General features: G+C 39.4%; 1 protein-coding gene across 6 annotated transcripts in view; it reads right to left on the bottom strand.

The window, feature by feature from the left end:
- Window positions 1-20,199, bottom strand: part of ERBIN (erbb2 interacting protein) — a 130,158-nt gene extending 109,959 nt beyond the window's left edge. For 3 of the 6 annotated variants that reach the window (XM_036279836.1, XM_036279840.1, XM_036279837.1), the window contains exon 1: window positions 19,829-20,055. The gene's annotated coding sequence lies outside the window, so the exon portion shown is untranslated. Of the gene's footprint in view, window positions 1-19,828 lie in introns of all 6 variants that reach the window. The other 3 variants (XM_036279828.1, XM_036279827.1, XM_036279824.1) reach the window with 2 other exon arrangements.
- Window positions 20,200-25,962: the final 5,763 nt, after the last annotated feature.

The raw sequence follows: 25,962 nt of genomic DNA, 5'->3' as shown, positions 1-25,962 counted from the left end.
TTAAAATATTAAAGAAAGTGCCCTGGCCGGTTTGGCTGAGCAGTTAGAGCGTCGGCCTGCGGTCCAGAGAGGCCCGGGTTCAGTTCCTGCTAAGGGCACGTGCCTCGGTTGCAGTTTGTGCCCGGCCCTGGTTGGGTCGTGTGGGTGGCAACCACTCAATGTGTCCCTTTCACCTCGATGTTCTCTCTCTCTCTCTCTCTCCCCCCCCTCCCACTCTGTCTGAACAAAAAATGGAAAAATGTCCTCGGGACAGGATAAAAAAAATATATTAAAGAAAGTAAATTTTATGTTATGTTTATTTTACCACAATTAAAGCAAAAAAAACAAAAAACCCTCATAGAAACAGACAACAGTATGCCGATTACCAGACAGAAAATAGAGGGTGGGGTAAAAGATAAATGACAATGGAAGGAGACTTGACTTGGGATGCTGATTCACAATACAAAATACAATATAATGTAATATAGAATTGTACACTTGACCAATGTCACCTGAATAAAGTCAATAAAAACAAAAACAATTTTTTTAAATTATAACTCCAAAGACCGGAAAACTTCTTAAATATCTGGAAAAGCTTCAGTGGAAACAATGGTATTTGAATTGGGCTTGATGGATGAGTAGCATGTGTGGAAAGAGGCCAAGTAGGACTTGTAGAACAACAACTAAAAAATTAGTGAAGAGAATGCTTCCACTTCTATCTGTAATCACTTGCCTGTTTCTGAGAAATTAAACAGGACATTTAAATTTTAATTTTTCAGAGATGCAAATTAAAATGACTATGAGGTATCGCCTCACACCTATCAGAATGATTGCCACCAGAATGATGGCAATCATTCTGATCACACAAGTGCTGACAAGGGTGTGGAGAAAAGGGGACTCTGGTACACTGCTGGTGAGAATGCAGACTGGTGCAGCCACTATGGAAAACAATATGGTGTTATCTCAAAAAATTAAAAATTGATCTACCATTTGACCAACTGATCCCACTTCTAGGACTATATACTAAGAAGCCTGAAACACCAATCAGAAAGAATATATGTATCCCTATGTTCACAGCAGCACTATTTACAATTGCTAAGATCTGAAAACAGCCAAGTGTCCATCAATAGATGAATAGATTAAAAAGCTGTGGTACATATACACAATAGAATACTATGCAGCTGTAAGAAAGAGAGCGAGATCTCTTACAGTTTGAGACGACATGGAGGGACCTGGAGAGTATTATGCTAAGTGAAATAAGTCAATCAGGGAAAAACAAATATCACATGATCTCACTTATTTGTGGAATATAATGAACAAAACAAGCTGATGAACAAAACAGACCCAGAGACAAAGAAGTAGGGCACAGTCCTGGTCCGTTTGGCTCAGTGGTTAGAGCGTCGGCCCGGGTACCAGAGAGTCCTGGGTTCAGTTCCCACTAAGGGCACATACCTCGACTGCAGTTTGTCCCCCACCAGTCAATGTATCTCTCTCGCATCAATGTTTCTCTCTCTCTCTTCCCCCCTCTTTCCCTCCTGCTCTGTTTGAAGATACAATGCAAAAATATCCTCGGGTGAGGATAAATAAAAAAGAAAATAAATAGGGGACAGACTGACAAACCTCAGCAGAGGGGGATGGAGGGGAGGGAAGAGATAAACCAAAGAACTTACATGCACATATGCATAAGCAATGGACATAAACAACAATGCAAGGGTGGGGGGGAGGGCTGATCTGGAGGAGAGAGTCAATGGGGGGAAAAAAACATCTGTAACAAAAGTAAATTAATAAAACAAAAAAAAACTAGTTAAAATAAATAAATAAATTTTAATTTTCCAGAAACTGAATGTGAATTACCAAAAGTTTATCATTTCTTTAAAACTAAGTTTCCAAACTTTCCACATAGGTAACTTGAAAATCAACATTACATTATTCCTGCTTATGCGCCAGTAAAAAGCAATTTTATTTTCTCGAATAATTCTAGTACTTATAACCAAGTATTTTCAATTCTTCCCCTTCTCTTTTATAATATTGCTGTCATTAATTTCACTAATCCATAAACCATCACCACTAAATACATTGTTGCTACTTCTAGCAACAATGGTGGATACATATCATACATTTGTCAAAACCCATAGAATATACATCACAAAGAGTAAACCCTAATGTAAATATAATATAATGTGAGTTAATAATACAATGTAATGTGAGTTAATGATATACCAATATTGATAGGTTCACCAACTATAACAAATGTACAACAGTTAACAGCAGGAAATGGGGGCAGGGAGAAGTGAAGTTTATGTGAACTGTACTTTCTCAATTTTTCTGTAAAGCTGAAACTACCTAAAAATTGAAGCATTTATTTTAAAATTTGAAATTACAAATTATATACTGCTTTATGATAAATCTTACCATGGAACTTTTTTTTAATTTATTGATTTTAGACAGAGAGAAACAATGATTTATTGTTCCACTTATTTATGCATTTCATTGGTTGATTCTTGCATGTGCCCTGACTGGAATTGAATCCACAACCTTGGCCTGTCAGGGACAATGCTCTAACCAACTGAGCTACCTGGCCAGGACTCCATGGAACTTCTTGCCTCAAAATACTGATGCTAACATATTTTTGGTAAATTGAGCTATATTCTAGTTATTTCTGAAATTTAAAACAATCATCATTAGCCCAAGGTTTCCTCATTTATGTTAACCCAAAACTTTTTTTTTATAACATCCATTGAAAATATTTGGAAAATAGTGCTATTCTAGCTTCCAGTTAGAAGTATAGCCCTGGCCAGTTTGGCTCAGCGGTTAGAGCGTCGGCCTGCGGTCCGGAGAGACCCGGGTTCGGTTCCCGCTAAGGGCATGTACTTCGGTTGCAGTTTGTCCCCGGCCCTGGTTGGTCGTGCGGGTGGCAGCCACTCGATGTGTCCCTTCACGTCGATGTTTCTCTCTCTCTCTCCTTCCTCTCTCTTCCTCCCTCTCTATCTGTACAAAAAATGGAAAAATGTCCTCGGGTGAGGATAAAAATAAAAAATTAAAGAAGTATAGCTGTGAAGGAACAAAACAATAGTTCTGGGAATTTAATGCACAGCACTGATTGATTATAGTTAACAACACTATATAGAACAATACTATACTATATACTTGATGGTGGTTAACAGACTAGATCTTAAATGTTCTTACCTCCAAAAAAGAAAAGGTAATTATGTAACATAATGGAATAATACATGCGCTACCTAACTCAACGGTGGTAATCATGTTGCAAAATAAGTATACCAAATCAATGGTGTATATCTTAAACTTACACAATGTTATATGTCAATTATATTTCAATAAAGCTGGCAGGGGGCAGGAGGATATAGTACTAACTGAAAGGAGGTACAAAATAAAATAAACATCTGGCACATAAAAAACAGTACTATTCTGCCCTGGCCGGTTTGGCTCAGCGGTTGGAGTGTCGGCCTGCGGTACAGAGAGACCCGGGTTCGGTTCCCGCTAAGGGCACGTACCTCGGTTGCAGTTTGTCCCCGGCCCTGGTTGGTCGTGCGGGTGGCAGCCACTCGATGTGTCCCTTCACACTGATGTTTCTCTCTCTCTTCCTCTCTCTCCCTCCTGCTCTATCTGAACAAAAAAGGGAAAAATGTCCTCGGGTAAGGATAAAAAAATAAATAAAAAAATAAACAGTACTATTCTAAAGAAACTGTATACTTCATAACAAAAATAGGAAAATGCTGGTATAAAGGAAAAACCAATAGTCAGGAAACCTGAATTTATTTTTCTAATCTCATTTATGTCACTAACAAACTAAATGACCGCTACAATTTCACTTCCCCCTCTAGGCCAATAGTTTCCTCTTCTGATAATTAAAAGGAAAAGGAAGAATGGTTATACGGAAAGACTATTTCTAAGTTAGTCACTTTCAGTGGTAAAATCCACTGAATATGAAGAAAGTATCAGTATTCTAGAGAATATATATTTCATTTACACCCAATTATTTATTAAATACATTACAAGGAGGGATAATACCAAGGTCAGTGAAACATGTAAATTGATAAAAATAAACCCTAGGGTATAAGTAGTGGCAAAGATCTCCTGGGAAACATTTATTAGGTGTATAAACTACATAGCTAGAGAGTTTACTATTATAACCAAATAAAGGACCAAAATAACTATTAATGATATATATAATTATTACTGTGCATCACACTAAGTACTAAGCAGTTCAAGGAAAATGTTTACAATTAGTTTCCCCCCCCCCCAAAAAAAAGCCTAAAAACAGTTAAGGAGCAAGATTCAAGAAGCCATTCTCGATATCGAGGCTGATCTCCGAAGACTGTCACAGGGGTGTTCGGAATCAGGCGCCAGCCAGCTAATAAACAGCTCTTATTTGGGGGGAAAAAAGGGGAAGCCATTCTCATATCACTGAAACAGAGCAGTAGAAGGGACCAACTCCTAGTTAAATCAACCCAAGGATTTTTGCTTCTGTAACAAAGATAGACATTTTAGCAAGTTTTATTTTTCTCCTTCCCATTCCCACAGCCAGACAATGCTAAAGAAAGCAAGTGCAGCATGATTAAATGGGAGCTCCGGGTGGCAATAAAAATCCCCTATCCCCTTAACAAAGATTAAATTAATTAGATTGCCATACTAATGTTAGAGTATGATCTCAAGCAATGAAAGGATACTGACGGAAGAATTATATAGCTAAAAAGATGTTACTATGTACTTGTTAATATGCATATTAAATGATAAAATATCAGAATATAAAATATACTTATGATTCAATTAAAAAACATAAGGTACCATTACTAGTGCATCTAAACTTGTATACCTAGAAGATCCAAGCATATCATCTAAAAATCAACTAGCAATATTTTTAAGTCTTTGGTAAAATGTGTAGGCAATATTAAAAAAAAAAAAAACAATCTCCTCTATTTACATATCCAGGTAAGAATACAATTAATGAAATAGCCCCATTCACAACAGCAGCAGCTCTCACCCTCCATTAAGTTTTTGGAAATAAACTTATTTACATATTTATTAATAAGTTTATATGAACAAAAAACATGGTTATAGCAAAAAGAAAATCATAAACTCCACTAAAGAGCATAAATGTTACATTAAAAAAATGTCCCGGGCCGGTGTAGCTCACTAGTTGAGTGTCGACCCATGCACCAAGAGGTTGCAGGTTCAATTCCTGATCAGGGCACATGCCCAGGTTGAGGACCCAATCCCCAGTGGGGGACATGCAGGAGGCGGCCAATCAATGTTCTCTTTTATCAATGTTTCTCTCTCTCTCTCCTTCTCCCTTCCTCTTCCTCTAAAATCAATAAAACAAAAAAAATTTTTTTTAATGCAAAACTTACCTTCCTAGAAAAAGATATACTATTGTAAAGGTATCAATTATCCCCTAAATTAATCTACGAATTAAAAGCACTCTTAGCCCTGGCCGGTTTGGCTCAGCGGTTAGAGCATTGGCCTACAGTCCAGTGAGACCCGGGTTCAGTTCCTGCTAAGGACACATACTTTGGTTGCAGTTTGTTCCCGGCCTTGGTTGGTCGTGTGGGTGGCAGCCACTCGATGTGTCCCTTTCATGTCAATGTTTCTCTCTCTCTTTCCCTCTCACTCCCTCCCACTCTATCTGAACAAAAAAATGGAGAAATGTCCTCGAGTGAGGAATAAATAAATAAATAAATAAATAAATAAATAAATAAAAGCACTCTCATCAACATACCAACAAGAATTATTTTCAGAACTTAGTAAGAATGACTGAAGTCCACCCAGAAAATTTTTTGAAAAGTAGAGTAGTAAATCAATACTTTCAGATATTAAGCATATAATGGGGGAGAGGGGAATCACGACTGCATAGTATTATCATAACAAAAGAACACAATAAAAATAAAATCATGTTTTTAAGTGATTTTACAGAGAGGAAGGGAGATGGAGAGGGGGAGGGGGAGAGGAAAACACTGACCTCCGGAACACACCCCAACCAGAATGGAACCAGAAATCTTGGTATGTGCCCTGACCAGGAGGAATCAAATCCACCACCTTTTGGTGTATGGTTCAACACTCCAACCTACCAAGCCACACCACAGCCAGGGCAGGTTATTATTTTTATAAACGTGACACAAATCCTTTCCAAGACTATCATTAAATCAAAAAATGCAGAGACGAACCAATTTTTTAATATATCTTTATTGTTAAAAGTACTACAGATGTCCCTCCTTTATTTCTCCCCACTGACATCCCCCCACCAGCCTTCACCAAAGTGTTGTCTGTGTCCACGGGTTATGCTTATATCCATGTAAGTTCTTTGGTTTATCTTTCTGCACAGCCCCCAACTCCCCTTCGCTCTGAGGTTTGTCAGTCTGTTCTCTACTTCCATCAGACTGATAAATTTGACTACATTCAAATTTAAACTTTTTATATGAAAAAAAAAAAGTGTATAAGCAAGAACCAATTAAATCCTTGTGGAACACAAAAAGCATTCAAATACATAATATATCTAAAAGAATTATTACATTTAACTTGCCAAAGTCACAATTAGCAAGCACTAGATTTACTTTTATTTGATTTGAGAGAGAGAGAAACATCGATTTGTTGTTTCACTTATTTATGCATTCATTGGTTGATTTTTTTTTAAATCTTCACCGGAGGATATTTTTATCTCATTTATCTTCAGGTAGAGAAGGGGGGGGGGGGCAAGCAAGAGAGAGAAACATCGAAGTGTGAGAAAGACACAGACTGGTTGCCTCCCACACAACCCCAACCAGGGCTGCGGACCAAACCGCAACCAAGGTACGTGCCCTTGACCAGCATTGAACCCACAACTCTTTGGTCCACAGGCCAACGCTCTAACCACTGAGCAAAACCGGCCAGGGCCATTGGTTGATTCTTGTATGTGCCCTAACCAGGGTTAGAACCCACAACCTTGGCATATCTGGATGACACTCCAACCATGCTACCTGGCCAGGGTAGCACTAGTAGATTTAAATTCAGGCAATCTGACTTCAAGTCTATGTTCTTACATACTATACTACAGGATAGGTTTATAGTTGTGAGTATGCAACACACAGTTTAGTTTTGCATTATTATTTATTAATTATTGTATTATTTCCCATACAAACCCTGCATATTGCCTGTTTCAAATTTACACAAGTATTTGAAAACAGCTAATCCTCAATTTGTTGGAAAATGCACATGAAGAGGTAATTCATATACTATTGGTGGAAGTATAAATCAATACAAACTCTTCAGAGTGAATTTGATTTCATTTATCAATTTTAACTACATACATAGCAAATGCCCTTTGGGTATTTACACCAGGAAAATTTTGTATAAGAGTGAAAAAATTTACGTGCAGAGTACAAGAATAAACCTATATTCTGTACAGCATTGTCATGTATAATAACGTAGAAACAATCCTAATGCTAAGTAACACACATGCACATGTATCTACTAAATCCCCTTACATATAAATCAAATGTATCTGTCATTTTTATTTAAAGATACATGTATATACATGCACACTTATATGTTGTAGTACATATCAATGTTCAAAAAAATACACAACACACTAACAAGAATATTATCTGGGAGATGGGATCATGGAGACTTTTCATCTTCTATATTATAAATTTCTGTATTTGACTTTTATAACCAAAAAAAAAATTAAGGTAATTATTTTAACCCTTTGCCTATCAAAAGCCCCTCACTTGCTTGTCCCATATCCAGCCTTCCTAGCCTACCTTAAAGTATCTCACTTTACAGATACTTAAAAGACAGACTTGCTGGAAATAGTATTGATTTGAACAACTAAGGTTAAAAAGATAATAAAGATGACTCCCAGTTTGTGGTTGGGGAATCATTTTCACAAGAAACAGCAGACAGGACACTATGCTGAGATCAGGTATCTAACAAATCAAACTGTATCTACTATACAAAGTCTCTGCTATTCTGCAGTTAGCTCCAGAACAATTAACTAAATCTTTTGAAGTCCTGAGAGATTAACAGGTCATCCAAAGAATCCATCTGCTGCTGCCAGGATCTTTATCTTTTCCTAGAAAACTGAGACTACATCTATTCTAGTTGCAAAAAGATATCCCAGTATGCCTCTTAAAGCACTTCCAGGGATGGGGAAATCAAACCAACTTTTTCTAGGCTAGGTGATAGCCTGGTCGAGGAGACTTGTTTTTAGATTACAGGTTTCTTGCACTGGCTCTCACACAAACAAAACAACCTCCTCCTCACCCACCACCCAAGGTTCTAGAATTACTGTAAGGTTTGAAATTCCAAGGACATTATTATCAGGAAGACAGACACATGCTCCAAACTTTGGGGTCATGCAAAAAATATAACCTCAATATGAAAAAACCCACCTACACCAAAATCATTGCATGCACACTAAAATGGAGCCCACATTATCTCACAAGAAACTTAGCCAATGTGGACAATAAAAGTACTGATTCTTTTACAATTTCATCAAAATAAATGTAATGGACCCCTAGCAGGTGGCTCGGTTGATATGTCACCCGTACACCAGAGGGTTGTGAGTTCGATTCCTAGTCAGAGTGAGTATGGGAGGCAACCATGATCAATGTTTCAATGTTTCTCTCTCTCAAAAATTAATGAGAACATATCCTCAGGTGAGGATTCAAAAAAATGATAATGGAGTATAACCTAGTGAATATAATAGGTAAATAAATAAATAAATTAAAAAATCTGGCCCTGGCTGGTTTCACTCAGCGGTTAGAGCATCGCCCTGCTGACCAGAGTCCCAGGTTCGATTCCTGCTAAGGGCACGTACCTTGGTTGCGGTTTGCCTCCAGCCCCGGTTGGGGTCATGCACGTGGCAATCAATCGAAGTGTCTCTCTCACATCGATGTTTCTCCCTCCCTTCCTCCCTCTCACCCTCCTGCTCTATCTGAAGATAAATGCAAAAATGTCCTCGGGTGAGGATAAAAAAAAAGAAAAAAAATTCTGAAGAAATATTTGCAGTTTCAAAAAACCTACCCTAAAAATATTTAATTACAAATGAGGAAAGATTACCTTCACATAGGAGATGTCTAGCAGTTACAAATCTCAATCACATCATCAATGACTACCAGCAATGACAACTGAAACTACCTGCACCTAGTAAGATGCAGAGAGAAAATGCAGTATCATTTCCAGGATAACCCTGTCAAAGATCTAACCATAAGAATATCAGAGAAATATAAATGAAGGGATATTCTACAAAATAACTTGATCTATAATCTTCAAAAATGTCAAGACCCTAAAAGTAAAGACAGAAATTGTTTCAGATTAAAGAAGACTAAAGATATAACTAAATGTAATGCATGGTTCAAAACTGGACCCTTTTGCTCTAAAAGACTGGGACAACTGGTGAAATTTGGATGTTACCAACGTATTCTTGTTAACTTTCTAATTTTGATGGTTGAGGTCATTATGTAGGACAGGGATGGGGAACATACAGCCCAAGGGCCCTTGAAATCATTTTGTCTGGCCCTGCCATGGCAAACACAGGCAGGATGCAAAATTCAATAAATCTAGGAACTTTCTTCCTAGCAACATAAATTTCTATTAAGTGAATCATAATCATAACGTCAATTTTGAGGGACAAACAAGGAATGTCCATTACATGATAGACAGGACACATACGAGTACATGATGGGAGAGACACACATGCTTGTCTTTGGCTACCCAAGGCCCATCTGCCTGTACAGCAGTGACTCAGAAGACAGTCAGTGCCAGTAGGCTGGAAGTGTACACGCTGCCAAAGTGTTAACACACTGTGGTGAAAGTCCAGGGATCCAGTGATGATTAGATGAGAGGCGATGATTCCCCAAGATGTTGATAACCTTGCCTCTGATGATTGGCAACGATGTTGTCACAGATGGTTGAACTCCAATTCAACCCCTATCCACACACCCACAAACAACAATTCTCACAAAAACTGAATCTCAGATGAAGACTGAGTTACAGCACACAGAGAAGACCTCAGAGTCAATGATACGAACTTTGGACATGTTCCAAATCCAAGATGCAGGACTAGAACAGTGACCAAAAAAAATAATAATAATCATGTCACTGGTGACACACACTGGATAGCTGTTAAAACTTAAGTGGTGTGACATCGCACAAATGGCAACTACAAAGAAAAGTTGAGCCCTGGTCAGTTTGGCTCAGCAGTTGGAGCGTTGGCCCGCGGACCAGAGAGTCCCAGATTCGGTTCCTGCTAAGGGCATGTACCTCGGTTGCAGTTTGTCTCGGGGCTCTGGTTGGGGTCGTGTGGGTGGCAACCACTCAATGTGTCTCTCTCACATCAATGTTTCTTTCTCTCTCTTCCTTCCTCTCTCCCTCCCGCTCTATCTCAGGATAGATGCAAAAATGTCCTCGGGTGAGGATTAAAAAAAAAAAAAAAAAGTTGATGCAGAGTGTCAGTCTTTCCAAGAGAAATGGACAAATGATTATTTTTTTTGTTGAAGTCAAAGGTAAACCTATGTGCCTAGTCCGAGGCAATGCATTAGCAGTAATGAGAAAAGCCAATCTGGAGCGCCATTACAGCTCAAAACATGCTAAATTCAATGAATCAGGAGGCCAAACGTGTTTGGATAAAATCAATGCTCTTCAGTGGAGTTTGGAATCACAACAAGCTGCTTTCACTATGCCTCATTGTGACAGGTCAGCGTTATTCAGACAAGTTATGTGGTGAGCCACTAATCACAAAGAGGCTGAGGCTTCATGTAGAGGGAGAGTTTGTCCAAGAGTGCATGCTGGCTACTGTGGGGCTGTTAGCACCAGACAAAGTTAAATTGTTTCAGAGTGTTAGTTTTTGTAGGAGAACTGTCTCAGATAGGATTACTGACTTAGCACAAGATATTGAAAAAACACCGAAGGATTCTGCAGGAGATTTTCAATTTTTTTCTCTGGCTAGTGATGAGACAACAGACATAACAAACACTGCCCAACTGGCTGTTTTATCTGTGGGATAACTGCAGAGTTTAACACGCGAGAGGAACTGCTGTCACTGGAAGCCATGCATGGCACTACAAGAGGTAAGGACTTATTTGAGAGACTTGCTTTATCAATAAAAAAAACTTGAGCTAACATTTGAAGTTAAATGGCCTTACTACAGATGGTTGGCTCACAAAAAGGGTTAATTGCATTTGTCAAGAAAGAAATGAATTGTCTCAGTATTGATCCAAGTGCTTTAATTCATATGCCACTGCATCATACACCAAGAAAGTCTCTGTGCACAGTATTTGAGGCTCAATAATGTGATGTCGAGAGTAGTGTCATGCATCAATTTTGTCAAAAGTAGAGGGTTTAATAGCCGCCCGTTTAAGCAGTTACTAAATGATTTTGACTCTGAATATGGTGATCTTGTTGATCATTGTGAAGTGCATTGGCTGACTTGCAGAACATGCTCATGAGGTTTTACAAACTGCAGGATGAAGTCAAGCAGTTCACAGATATGAAGGGAAAACCTGTCAGGGAGAACGCAATGATAGCAAGTGGCTGTGTGATGTAGCGATCATGGTGGACATTACCAAGTACCTCTCAGAGCTGAACGTCAAGATGCAGGAACCCAACCAGTTTCTCAGCTCCCTGCTTTCAAACATGAAATCATTTGAAGCTAAATTAAGGCTGTGGAAAGTGCAACTTGTAAGGAATAACACTGTTCAGTTCCCCTCTCTGGAAGAACAAAAGCCTTCTACCACATTTGAATATGCTGGTGAATGTGTAAAACTAACTGAGGCATTTAATGGAAGATTTAAGAATGTGAAAAGTAAACAAATGGAACTGAACATCTTTGCTACACTGTTCAATGTGAAACCAGCTAATGGGCCTGATAACCTACAACATGAAATCATTCAGCTGCAGAGCAACCATGAGTTGAAAGCTAGGTACAACAACCTCCCTCTGGCTTGAGTTCTATAAACGTTACATAAAAGTAGTGATGAATTTCCCACTTTAAGGAGACATGCACTGAAATATGCATCTGTGTTTGGTACAGCTTACTGCTAGCAGTTCTTTATAAAACTTACCATCACAAAGAGTCAATTTTGTTCCAGACTGACCGACGCAAACCTGGAAAAGCAGTTGCAAGTAGCAACATCACCAACACCAGCAAACGTCACACACCTCACCAAAGAGAAGTAGTTCCAGCCCTCGCATTGGGGGTGATTTCACTGTTTGACCAAACATAGCAGGCCAATTTTTAAGTTGATAATTTTGTATGGCCAGAGAATGTTATAAATATCCAAATGGCCCTTGGAAGAAAAAAAGGTTCCCCACCCCTGATGTAGGAGAATGTCCTTGTTTGTAGGAAATAAACATTTAAGTATTTGGGGTAATGATGCATCATGTAGGCAACTTACTGTAAAATGGTTTGGGAACAAAAACATTCTTTGTACTATGCTTCCAACTTTTCTGTATATTTGTTATTGTTCCAAACTTTAAAATATGAAAAAAAAGAATTACAAAAAAATGTACAGCAGTACTAAAAACCTGGGAGTGGTATGTCTACAGATGAAAACAGAAAGGAATTTGTAGAGAATACAAAATGGATTGGGAGGTGGGGTGATGACAATAAAACATAACATGTCTGAAGAACCAGATACATAAAACAAGCATAAAGTGGGATCTGCAAAAGAAGGATAAGTTTTCTTAACAAGAAGGATTCAGAGAAGAGTGTCCTGGGCAGTCAGCCAGATAATAAAACCACAGAATAGCAGCCATGGTTAAGGCCTCCAGCACAGCTCTCCATACTGTAGGAGATCTGACACTTGGGAAATATAACTGTGAAAATAGGAGAATATTATGTCCTGAGGGACAGGAAACACGTGAAAGAGGACAAGCAACCTACATACCCTAAAAGAGAAACCCATTAACTAAATATACCAAAGCCAGAATAGGGATTCACATGGGTTGGGGAAATACACTTATATGTCCAATACAGTATAGTCTGGACCATAACATAAAATTTTAACCACTACAACAAAAAATCTAACATCTCAGGAAAACACCAAAAGCCTGATGGATATACTGAGTACAGTAAGATCACATTTCCTCTACTATTAATAGAGGAAACAGAAGACAATGTAAAAATAAAATCATCTCCTATGTAAAAGCAAGAGTTCTGCCCTGACGGTTTGGCTCAGCAGTTAGAGCGTCGGCTTGCAGTCCAGAGAGACCTGGGTTCGGTTCCTGCTAAGGGCATGTACCTGGGTTGCAGTTTGTTCCCGGCCCTGGTAGGGTCCCTTTCACATCAATGTTTCGCTCTCTCTCTCTTCCTCTCTCTCCCTCCCACTCTATCTGAAAAGTGGAAAAATGTCCTTGGGTGAGGATAAAAAATAATAATAACTATAAAAATAATAATGATAATAATAAAGCAAGAGTTCTTAGAAATGCTATCCACCCACCCCCAAAAAAGTAGGAAAATAATTTAAAAGAACTGAAGACCAAATTAGTGAGCTAAGAGATTAAGCATCAGGGCTCTCCCTGCCACAAGAAGATAAAAAAAAGGAAGTAATGAAAACGCCATAAATCCCAACATCTACCTATTCCTCAATGTGTGGTCTGTGGGCTCTGAAGTCTGAGAAACTTTCAAGGAGTCTTCAAGGTCAAAACTATTTTCATAATAATACCAGAACATCTTTTGCCCTTTCCCATTATTATATTGATAGTAATGGTACAAAAGAAATGGTGGGTAAAAAATGCCAGCACCTCAGCGCATACAAAAGCTGAGGCACTGAGCCATACTAACACCACTATGTATGCCAAGATTTTTTTTTTAATGCCACTTTCATTTAAGAATATCTTTAACCCAGCCGGTGTGGCTCACTGGTTGAGCGTCGACCACCCATGCACCAAAAAGTAGCTGGTTCCAGTCCCGGACAGGGCACATACACAGGTTGGAGACCAGATCTCCAGTGGGGGGCGCACAGGAGGCAGCAAATCGATGTTTCTCTCTCTCTCTCCCCCCCCCACTCCCTCTCTCTCTAAAATCATAAAGAAAAATATTTTTCAAGAAAAGAATCTCTCTAATGAAGCAGCGAAAAATAATTTTATGAAATCTCAACTTTCAATACATGTTTGTTTTTTTTAATCCTCACCTGAGGACCTTTTTTTTTTTTTTGCATTTATCTTCAGATAGAGCAGGAGGAAGAGAGGGAGGAAAAGAGAGAGAGAGAGAGAGAAACATCGATGTGAGAGAGACACATTGAGTGATTGCCACCCACACAACCCCAACTGGGGCCAGGGACAAACTGCAACCAGGTACATGCCCTTAGTGGGAACCGAACCCGGGCCTCTCTGGTCCACAGGCTGACATTCTAACTGCTGTGCCAAACCGGCCAGGGCTTTTTTTTTTTTTCTTAATCCTCATCCGAGGATACTTTTTTCCATTTATATCTTCAGACAGAGTGGAAGGGAGGTGGATAGAGAGGGAAAGAAGGAGAGAGAGAGAAAAACATCAATGTGAACATTGATTGGTTGCTTCCCACATGACCGACCAGGGCTGGGTTACCAAACCACAACCAAGGTACATGCCCTTGACAGGAATCAAACCCGAGACTCTTTGGTCCGCTCTACCAGCTGAGCCAAACCAGCCAGGGCAATCAATACATGTCTTTTTTTTTAAGCTATTGTATAATCACTTTGAATTATGAGCTAAATTAACCTTTTTATCATTTTGACTAAGGAACAAATAAAAAATTATGATTCTACAGACTTTGGAATTTGGTATATGTTTTCTCAAAAATAAACGAAGTTAGCTTGTAACTTCAAGGGAAAGAAACTAACATGTTTGTTATCAATGATTAGTATTTCAACTTCCAAGTGAAAATTTAGAATTGTGGAAAACTTGAGTTTGACAGCTTCACAGTATTAAAGACTTTCTGATGAGATTAACAGTGACATTAACAATTTTGTTTTGTTTTTTGGGGTTTTTTTTTGCTACTGAATAATGAAATGTGTCAACAACTGGGGGGAAATGTGTAATTCAATGAACCAGTATTTCTCAAACAACCAATATATGGTGTTACAAAACTATGAACAGGTGAAAGAGTCAAAGTACAAGACAAACAATGAATTTTCAGGTAACAAGAAATGAAGAATTGATATGGTTTCAGATTTGACATTGCAGCTGCCCTTTAAAAATAGTGGTCAAATTTTGACATGGTATCAAAGAATACCCACAATCACCTTAAAAGGCTATAAAAATCCTTCTCCCTTTTTCAACCAATATCTATATAATGTTAGATTTTCTTCACATATTTCAACCAAAACAACATACTGCAGGATTAAATGTAGAAGTGGATATGACAATCGAGCTGTTTTCTATTCAACCACATATAAGGAACTTGCAAAAATATATAATGATGCCACACTTTTGCTTAAGATTTGTTTTGGAAAGTAATTATTTTCTATTAAAATAGTGTTATGCAACAGTTTGTTATTTTTAATTAATTTTTAAAATTTCTAATATGGAAAATATAATAAATAAATAATAAATAATAAATGGAAACATAAACCAAAACTTTGGGGTTCTCAGTAATTTGCAAGAGTATAAGGAGATCCTAAGACCAAAAAGTTTGAGAACAGCTACCTTAGGGCTATTTACTTCTAATATACTATGCTATGATACAGTGTCTCCTTCTAAGGACAAATGAAAATATATAAGGCACTCTGTCCCAAAGCAAGTTTTCCAAGACTACCCTGTTTTCTAAGTTTTCAGTCTTCTCTCCTTTTTTTCTATTCCCTCACTGTAACACCACAGGCCATAGAGTTATGATGCTGTCAAAGTAACCCCCTCATGGCTTCTAGTACACTAAAAGGCAGGAAACAGCTTACTGTGTACAAAATTAAATGGGCTCTGAAAAAGGATGCCCTATAAATAAAGTCCTCAGAGTTTATTATGCCTGTCTTGATTACTTAGATGTCTTTTTATTTTCTAGTTTTTCTACTACATTCTATATACCTAAAATCATATTAGGTATATATTCTATATACCTAAAATCATAGATAAATAACCTCCAGATAAGTAGTTTCTTTTCTTATTAACTTAATTTTTAGATATTCTTTTCTATTATCTTACATACTATCATTTATAAAGCCTGGCAAGGCTTTCTTCATCCAATGGTACCTGGAACAAAATTCTAAGTGACAAGAATAAAGTGAGTGATAGAATTTCACTGTGCTTATTTCATAAAAACAGACAAAGAAAGGCAATTTCAAAATTTTAGGAACACTGATAGAGAAAACATCTAACTTTGAAAGATAGGGCAGAAAGAAAAGAAACAAAATGTAGAAGGTAAGTACAGAAATAAAAAGCTCTGAGTGTTTTAAGAGGGGATTGTAGAGGGTCTTAATACAATAATACATAACAACCTGATCTTAACAAAGGTAATTCAGGGGATATTAATGAAAATAAAAAAGAACTGAGGCAACAAAGTACAAATAAAAACAAAACATATTAATAAATACCAAATTAAAATACTGGCATGCAAACTGAGTCAGAATGCAAGAGGGCTATTCAGAATTACACAGGGTTGATCAAATAAATTTTATCTACTCATGTTATGAACAGGTTTCTTTAGGTGATAAACATGGACTAACAAAGTTTAGAATAGAGGGAAAAGGCAAAATATAATTATGAAACATCAGCTGAACATAAAGAAAACAGGAAAAGTGAATGAAGCTAACTAAAAATAGGAAGTTAAAGGAATTAGAAAAGAAAGCTGAATAATAGCTAGATTTCTTTTTTACAATTAGGAAACGAGACAGAAAAGAAAGCTAAAAGGTAAACTGATACACGGATGTAGTAAGGTTCAAGAATTAGTGATGATAGACACCAGGAAAAAAAACTCAAAACAAAACAAAACAAAAAACAAATAATGAGGAGTAAATCAAAGATAAATGAAAAGCAGAAGTGCTGAGCTTATTTCCTTAGAAAATCCAAAAGTAGATATTATAGAGCATTATTCATGTACACATTTCCTATGCAAGAGCAAATAGTATGCATTCAAAAATGGAATATCCAATTGTGAACAAGTAAACACAGATACAATATATGCTGTCAGAAAAGGAAAAGAAAAAGACATCTTTAGGACTGTTTTCCAGTGTTCCCAGAAAAAAAGCACATAACAGAAATGGATGGGAAAGAGTCAAAATAAAATCCAAGCAACAAAGTGTTAAAGAAAAAAAAAAGGTAAGTAGCAATTACCAAAAAAAAAAGGTACTTTGCCATCCAACACCACTAAAACACTACATAAACATTGCCACAATCTATTTCTAAACCAAATATAGCTTAACTTACCATGCTATATATAAGCAATTATTTAAAATAAATGCCTAAATATGCACCTAGTTTTCTGAAAAGTTAAAGTGTGTTTATTAAAGCATGGTACTGTTTACCACCAAGAGCTCAGTACCAATCTCTCTAAAGTAACTGAATTTTAGAGATTTACGAATGATATATGTAAAATGTCTATAGTTATTACTTCATTAAGAAAAAGACATGCAATAAAAATTTGATTTTTATTTTTGAAACTCTGTAACCTAGAAATACATGAAAAGCTTGCAAAAAAGCTTGTTCTCAAACAGCAGGCCGACTACATAACATAATATCTGAATCAATTAGTTCTAGGATTAAGTTTGTCACTAGTGAAAACTCCTATGTACCTTCAATAAACAGTTCCATCAAATGTTCATTTTATGCAATATAAGCAAACACCGGAAATACTCTAGATTTACCAATTTAATCTAAGAAAACCCACACAATACTAAGAATATCCAAAATTTAAAGTCACTCAAAAACATCTTAACTGATTATCACCTTTTTAAAATTTCTTTTCAAACTATTGTCACATTTAAACAAGGCTTTGAAAATATTTACAGTGTGACAATAACATACGGCCTAATATTCATTAAGTTAATTCAGTGCTGAACTAACAAAAATTTAAGTAATCCACAAAGTAAATTTTGCCACTTAGCGGGGCGGGGAGGCATTAACAGCAACTACAAAGGTGAATACCACGCTACTAAAAAATGTATTTCTGCCTCCAAACACACTGCTCCAAGAAAAAAAAAAATCAAGAACAAGATCTAAAAGCAGGATTTAAGGAGTTATTTTTTAGTGCTATAATACTTTTTATATGTAAAATATACTAATGCAAAGAAACATCTTCATAAAGTGATAATTCTCTATAAAATACTTGTTCTATTAAGGCTTTGTTGCTCTGATGCCAAGTATAAGCCATATAAGGAAATTGAGGTTCAATGCCATTTATTTTGTTCCACTCTTTCAGATGCCCAAGAATAACCTCTTTCAATGCCTAATGATATGTTCCAAAATCATAAGGTAGATCAGCTACGTACTTAAATTCTTTGATAAAGCTACTTTGACTTAACAGGAATTTCTAGGTGGTTCACAAATCTTAACAACTTTAAAAAAAAAATCTCCAGAGACTGAGCTCTGGGGGAAAAAATAAAATATATACTAATAAATAGTTAAAAGAGTCCCATTTTGAAATGTACATAATAAGATAACAAAGGACATATTGTGAAATAATTTGATCCTGCTCTTTAAAACCTACCTTTTCTTTTCTTTGAACATAAGCCAACAACTTTTCTTGGGGTAGCATGGACAAACCAAACAATTTATACTTAAGATATTCCAACCAACAGAATACATTTATTTAATAATTATTCAAAAGCACAGTATTATATCTTTCACCTCCCTTTACCACAAAAGTATGGGGGGCGGGGGAGGGGGGAGCAAACTTAAAAGACACCATTGAAGAAACAATTTGTGTTTGCTGCAACCAAACTAGTTTCATCTATCAAGGCTGCGATTGGTTCAGAAGTGTTTGTTAACTCTGACTGGTGGAATGTCTCCCACACTTCACTAATTCCTGCCCCCACAGTAAGTACCTATCACTTATTGAGGCTAAGTGGGCCACAACATTAGGACCACCAAAACAAAAATGCAAATGCTGTATTATTCAAAAAGCAGAGCTGTTAACCACAGTAAGTGTGATTCCCATGAAAATCCTTTCAAACGTTTTACTTCCCTTCCTATGTCTGTTCTCAATTGCAGAGTCCTGACAAATCAAACCGCTTACAGGTGTTGTCTTTTAATTATAACTATCTTTATCCATAACAGTATTCCTTCCTTTTTCTTCCTACTAAGTGTGTGACGAAAATCTAGCAGACAGTGCTTTCAATTAACTAACCGAACAAGTAAGTATGATAAGGTTCTATATCTGAAAGGAACAACTTACTGAAGAAATGTATTACCCACCTAGGAAAACGACTAAGAATGGTAACGCTTTTTTGTTTATAACATATTTATAAGGACTGGAACTAAAAAAAATCTCTATCAACGATAAAACACAAAAGCCAAATAATCGGTCCCAGTACAAACAAATGTGGCAGCCATCTCAACAGCAGCAAATCTTTCGCGGCAGCCACCTAACTTTCTTCCAAAGCAAAAGTTGCCGGGTTCAGCAACTTAATAAAAAATATATATACATTGTACATGTTCCGGGAAACGACAACTTCTGACCTAGTGCTGAACAAAGGCACTCTTTCTTCGGATTCCTTCAAGTTTTCGTCCTACCGCATTCTTGCAACCTCTTCTAAAATAACTAGAGTCCAGATTGGGGCGAGGGGGGGAGGGGAGGGTCAATTCTACTATTTAGCACCTGAAACACTATCCAGTTCGACAACAGCAAAAGAGAATTTAGGACATCTTGGGGAAAAGTGAGAAACATTAAAACAGTCTCTCTTTCCTGCCCAGGAGCTTTGACTTCTAGACATTTTCCGTGACAATTACCTTTCGGTCGGACGGTGTCCCAGGGCAGCTTTTTCAAGGCTTCGCCAGACATGATTTCCTTCCCTTCATTAGTCACTTTGGCTGCGCCGAATTTCCCCGGGTGCGAGCGGATGTGGAGCGGCCTCCCGCGGTAGGTAGAGCGGGCAGTTTGGGTGGGGGCTGGGAAGCGGGCTGGTTTCTGGTCTTGAGTTTTGCAGGAGTTTCCCAGCCCCAACTAGGATCTCCGCGGAGAAAAAAAACTTTTCACTCGTGACACCGCCCGGAATTACCGTGCGAAACTCACTTCCGGCCTCGGCGAGCAGCAGAATCCAGCTCGGTCCAGGGGAACCCGGAAAACCAGCTCCGCGCGGGGAGGGGGCGTCGGCGGACAGCCCGGGCCCGGGCCACAGGCGAGCCCCGCACTCCCCCGCACCCCGACGGCGGCGGGACGCAGCCGCGGGGACAGACGCGGCCGGGCCGCTGGTGGACCTCGGCCGCGCTAGGCCGCCGCCTCCTTCTCCACGCCGTCCCCAGAGCTGGGCGGCGGGGTTATTGTCTCGATACCGCCTGCCGCGCCCTTCGCCCGCGCCGCCGCCAGGGGCCGGGGCCGAGGGGCCGAGCGGCCGATGGCGGTCCCCTCCGCGGGCTGTCCGTCAGGTCGTCCGTCCTTCCGTCCCTCCCTCCCCGCCTTCCCTGCTGGCCCTCGAACCCTCTTCTCCTCCCGCTCTGGTTTCCCGCGCCGTCCCTTCGCTCCCCTCCTCGCTCTGCGGTCCCCGGCTGCAGCGGCTCCCCCGGGAAGCGGGGGGCGGGGGCGGGCTGCGTCTCCTCACGAGCTCGCGGGGCCGCGACAGGGGCTGAGGTTGCGTCCCGCGCCGCCGCGCCACATTCACTCGAGCCTGAGACTGCGAGACTGGAAGGGGAGGAGAAGAGAGGGAGGGAGGGAGGGAGAGGAGCGAGGGAGGAGGAAGGGGCTGGGGCGGAGGGGAGTTACTGCTCACAGGCTCCGCCGCAGCAGCGCCACAGCCCCGGGAGCCAGGGGCGGGGGGAAGAGGCTGCGCTCGGCGGCTCAGCGCGGGGGCGGGGCGGCCTCCCGCTGGCTGCGCCCCTGCTGCCCACAGCCGGGCTGGAGGCCGCGCGAGCCAGTCACCGTGCGCGGGGCGGTGCCAGCGCACGTCCGCCGCAGGCCGGGGCTAGGGGGCTGGGGGCTGGGGGCTGGGGGCTGGGGGCTGGGGGCTGGGGGCTGGGGGCTGGGGGCTGGGGGCTGGGGTGGGGGAGGGGGCGCAGCCCCGGCTTGAGTTCCCCCTACTCTGGCCAGAGGAGGCCTCCCTACGGCTCCCCAGCCATCGAAGGTGGGGGATGCTGAGGACCCTGGATGCCCTGCGCCCAGCCTGGGAGACAGCCCAGCCACTTGAGTTTCTTTGTACGACTGTAACCGGTGCTCGGGGTTCAAGTCTAGCCCTGATTTTAAGGCTGCAGGTATCTCAATTGCAGCCCTCCAAGTTCCTCTAATGGCACACTCAGCGTGCCGAAATCCACAGCGGCAGCTCTGGGTTGCTTCCCACGCGGGCCCTGGCTCCGAGCTCGCTCACACAACAATGCCCCTGGGGTCCTCCGAGTCTCAGCCTCACCCCGGCGGGGAAACAAAGCTGTCGATGGGAGGGGGAGAACGGCCGAGAAACTGCGTGGGGATAGTGCCTTTGTTAGAGGAAATGTTGGCTGTACTCCGAATGCGACGCAGGCTTCCACCGCCAGTGGTTTCGGTGGTGCAGTCGCTGAATTGCGCTGGCCCTAATAATTCAGCCTGGCAGCGTTTGGGTTTATTGCAGAGAGAGACTCTTAAGCTTTCTGTCAACACATATGGCAGAAAACGCATCAACCATAACATTGCACAGTTTTTGTAGTTACTGCTTTAAATATGTTAACAGACAAGACGGCCTTGTTTTACCCGGAGGAGGAACATACTAGATACGGAACAAACCATTCCCCCGCCCCCAGTCTCTGCTGTATTTAACCGTGTACAGTGATGGTAATTACTCTCTGTGTCCCTGAAGTCACTGTTTCAGTTCTTGGTCTGTGTTCCAGAGATAATTATTTATTACTAAGTTTGAATAAAGAACTGCACGCCCTACAGATGATCTTTGGCTTGCATCCAAAGGGAGGAATTCAAGTCCATCAGAATTATTTGCCAAAGTGAGTTGTATGCTACCGACAAACACTTGAAATAACTCCAAAGATATTCAAGATATTGTTAGGGGTGGGAACATTTTAACTAGTTCCAGAACTGCTGGACTTAACACAGGTAGTTTCTTCTCATAGAGCAGAGGTTGTAGGTTCACAGGTAGTAGTACCAAAGTATTCAGGCTTAATTAGTGCTGAACTGGACGTAAGTGCATTAAAGTAGAAGCTAGGAAGTGAAACGGCAGCCAGGTATGTTAGCAATACCAAGCTAGTTATCTATTTTATAAAAATATGAACCTTAGGCATTCTAAAGTTAGCATATTACATTTTTAATCTACACAAGAAAGATTTCCTACTCCACTTTAAACAACTGGGTTGAGTCTGACCAGACTCAGTGGTAGAACTCGGAACTGAAAGGTCACTGTCCTAAAGCACCCATACTAGCTCCCTCTGGATTCTAGAATTCCAGTGTTGTATTTAGCCTCAGATTGATTCAAGGCCCCTTTAAATATGCCATCATAGATTGAAGTAGACCTAACCCCCTCCCCCCAACACACATACCTAAATAAATAGGACCAGACCAATCCCTAGACTAGGACCTGTCTTGGCTCTAGCCTGTTTTTAAAGTTAAATCATATGGGGGACCAATCTGGCTGATTATCATTTAGGCTAGAAAAGTCCTATAACCAAAAGCCCCTCCCCCAACTCATCTGATATTTTGCCATTAGAGTTTAATCCCTTTCAGTATATTTCTCTAGCACAAAGCCACAATCCTGGGAAATGTAATATTTTAAGCCTTATTAGTTATTTATACCTAATTCATTAGATTGTTTCCCCAAAGCAGCTTTTGATGGGAGGGAATATAAAGATAGCATATGCTGATGCTGAGTAGGTAGGAGAGGAAAATGTGGTTTCATTTCAGGGACAATATATGGAGACTACAGATGTATAGAGAATAAAGTACCCCCCATTTCATACTTATACTGTAAGAAAGAGCCCCAAAACACTGGCCTTAACAGGATGGATGATAGGATACTCCCAATTAACCTATTTGACAAATATTTATTTTCAAATTCCTTTATAAAGTATCTTTAGCAGGAATTCTCCATCTGTGCTCATTCAACTATATGATCAGAAGTAATGATTCATCATTGTTACTCATATCTGACTACTTAGTTCTAGCTCATATGAACAGCACATACAGTTATAGCCATATCTTCCACTTGTTCTTTTTTTTTACAAGGCATTTCTGTCCCATGCTTTACAGATTAGTTTTCTTTGAAAATCATCCCACAGTTGACCTAAGATGGACTTAGTTTCAATTATGATTAAAAGGAGAACTAAAACCCCACCTTAAACAAGGCTGTCTAACTGTCATTCTATAATAATAAACTGAACCCCAGGACCACCTCAGAGAGTAAGCTAATCTATATTTGTTGATGGAATAGCTTAATCTTCCTGACTGTGTTCTCTAAAATAATTCTCTGTGAAAGGCAAGAATTCTCTTTTGGGGATTCCCCTTCCCAGTGGTTGGCTTCAGGAGAGGAATTACTGTCTGTTAGAGATAAGTTACATATCTGAAGGAAAGCCTCCAGGTCTTACCCATTCCAGGGAATGCACACAGCATCCATCGGGGAAAAAACATTTCTCAGCAGAGAGCCTATCCACTGTTTTTGAAAAGGGTTCTCCTGTCATTTCTCCATGCAGCCAAGCAGCTGTGCAGAAGCAATGTGGAGACCAAGTTAGCAGAGGAAGAGTTTAGAATGATCATTCATCTTTTCTCCCTTTCTCAGCAAATGGCTTACCTCTAGTAAACAACTGGTTACCTAAAACCAAAGTTTTTATTATAGTAGTATTTGGGGAAAGGTAATCTGCCTAGATTAGAGTTACATTTTTAAAAAGTCTAGCCCAGCTGGTGTGGCTCAGTGGATTGAGCATCGTTTCATGGACTGAGAGGTTGTCGGTTTGATTCCCAGTCAGGGCACATGCCCAGGTTGTGGGCTCGATCCCCTATATACAGGAGGGGATGTCTCTCTCTCCCTTCCTCTCTCTCTAAATAATCAATAAAAACATAATTTAAAAAAAAAAGTCTAGAAGCATTAGAGCAGATCAAAGCACATTTTAACATGTATTTTTTTATAAGGATTGACTTCCCTATTTTCACTTCCATCTTAGCCCCTTGATAGAAGGGGCAGGCGGTTAGGGTGACAAGTGTGTGGGAAAGGGACACTTCAGCTCAAGTGAGGCAGTACATGCAAGCATCAAAATTAAAATTTTACAGAACTTTGGGGATGGAATCATCCCTCCCATAGTATGTTTCTGCCTTTCAGACAGATTTTCAATAGTATTTTATAAATCACAAGGAAGTCTGTCTCTATTTGTGAAAAGTTTTGAAGTTGTTTTTCCCCTAGTATATGCTTGATAACCTTTTTTTTCTATCATAGACATTTTGTAGCCTATCATAGTAAAAATTTTTTCAGATGTCTTACAATTTTTTTTAAGTGTGGAGAAAATAAAGAATACATGGTGATTATTTGTGACCTCTAAAACAAAACTGCTTGACTTCGAAACTTGGCTACTGACTGACCTTGGGCAGTTCCTGAATATCTATGAACATAAACTTAAGTTTCCTCCTCTCTAGAATGGGGACTACAATATTAACAACTTCATAGATTACTGGGAGGACTACATGGGACAATGCTCATAAAGTGCTTAGCAGACTCCAAAGTGTTAGCTATTATAGCGCACTTTAAAGTACACTGACGATATATGCCATGCTTCCATCATGTAGTGTATCATCCAAACTGGAACACTTTTGAAAGTTAATTGATAGACATTAATAATAATTATACAGGGATAACAAATGTAAAACTAGGATGTCCTTGGCCAACTACAGCAAATAGCCACCCTAATAATTTCTAACTTTATTACCTTCTTCTGGTCAACCTCCTATCTCAAATTTTCCCTGGTATGAATCATAATCTATTTCAATCATATTTCAATATGTACACTTTTTCTAAATCATAGTAGTATTAAATCAACAAAACAAAACATTACTGTAGCTTAATTCCCTTCATGCAGGCTTTCACTTAAGAATATTATCTTTATTTGAGTAACAAAACTGTTTCCTACTTACTTAAAGTGACACAATAACTTTACCTTTTTTTTATCGTAGTCTTCAAAAAACTGTTTAGCATCAAATATGCCATGAAAATAGTCAATACATAGGCATCGAGCATAGTAAGAGGCTAAATGCTCTGCTCTAATATGCTATGTTTCCTAAAAACTGTTTTTTAGTTAAACAGTATGTCATCTCTTTTCAAAGTAAGAGTAAATCATTGTTGATGATGATTATATCATAATCAGAATACTGGATACGTCTCACCTAGATCTGGTTTAATCAGTATTTGGAAAATGATATTTCTCAGTTGGATTTTTCTAAAATAATTCTGGATATACTTTCACACTCATATTTTCCTCCATTGGAAAGAAATTTATTGTCTGGAAACTGCAAATTTTATTTTAAAATGCTGATCTGAACCCTGGCCTGTTTGGATTAGCAGTTAGAGCATGGGCCTGCGGCCCAGAGAGTCCAGGATCGGTTCCCACTAGGGGCACATACCTCGGTTGTGGTTCATCCCTGGCCCCAGTTGGGGTCATGTGGGTGGCAACCAGTCAATGTTTCTCTCTCTCACTTCCTCCCTCTCTCCCTTCCGCTCTATCTGAAGATAACTGCAAAAATGTCCTTGGGTGAGGATAAAAAGCAAACAAACAAGCAAAAATACTGCTCTGAATAATAACATATCCTTAATGTTTCCTATCTCTTTTGTTTTCCCTAGTCTAATCTCTTTGCTTTTATGCCATTAATGTTAATCAGCAGATCAATCATACAGTATTTTCGTTTTCTTTAATTTTAATTTTCTTGTTCTTCCAGTTTTTCTCTAAAATGGACACTAAATTTTTCTTCCTTCTACCTC

The sequence above is a fragment of the Molossus molossus genome, unplaced genomic scaffold (assembly GCF_014108415.1).
Source record: "Molossus molossus isolate mMolMol1 unplaced genomic scaffold, mMolMol1.p scaffold_m16_p_3, whole genome shotgun sequence".
In the NCBI taxonomy this organism is placed as follows: domain Eukaryota; kingdom Metazoa; phylum Chordata; class Mammalia; order Chiroptera; family Molossidae; genus Molossus; species Molossus molossus.
The sequence above is the reverse complement of the archived record's forward strand: the minus strand, read 5'-3'. Positions and strand labels throughout refer to the sequence as shown.